Here is an 811-nt window from a genome sequence, read left to right as displayed (position 1 = left end):
AGCCAGCTCAAATTGGTATTTACTCCAAGAAATCAACCTCATAAACAACCTAGCCGAGACTTAGCAATATTTTAAAAGAGGGTGGGGGGGGGAGCTCAAGAATTCTGGAATCAAAGGTATGAGTGGAAATAACTCTGCAACTTACGTGTCCCTGGATGCATTGCCAAACATCTGTATCTTAGCAATATGATCTATAAAATAGACCATAATACTCCTACCTCATTGTAACTAAGTGATCTATACAGGAAAAGTTATCTGTAATATGGCTGATAAGGTCTTAAGATTTGCATCTTGCTTAATTCAAAACCTAAAAAACTGGATCCTGTTTTTTGTTTGTATTTTGCCAGTCCTAGGGTTTGAACTCATGGCCTGAGCACTGTCCCTGGCCTATTTTTTGCTCAAGGCTAGCACTCTACCACTTGAGCCACAGCGCCACTTCTGGCTTTTTCTATGTGGTGCTGAGGAATCAAACCCAGGGCTTGGCTAGCCCTTTACCACTAGGCCATATTCCCAGCCCTGATCCTAGCTGTTTTAAAAGTATTAAAAATAAAAAAGTATTAAAAATCTGACCACCAGCTAAATGCATACCACAGAAAGTCTGATCAGAATGCGATGACCCTACTTAGAGACAAAGGCATCTTAGTGGCGTGGGCAACATGTTTAAGAGGCTGGATGTAGGAAGTCTCAAGCTGTACCGCATGCATGCACATCCCAAAGAGCTTTGTGCACATGGACGAAGCTAAGAGCAAAAATACAAGAAACGTCAAAGATGCACCTACCTAAAATGCCATTTATACAAATATTCTCATGA

The sequence above is a fragment of the Perognathus longimembris genome, chromosome 28 (assembly GCF_023159225.1).
Source record: "Perognathus longimembris pacificus isolate PPM17 chromosome 28, ASM2315922v1, whole genome shotgun sequence".
Lineage (NCBI taxonomy): Eukaryota > Metazoa > Chordata > Mammalia > Rodentia > Heteromyidae > Perognathus > Perognathus longimembris.
This window is presented reverse-complemented; position numbering follows the sequence as displayed.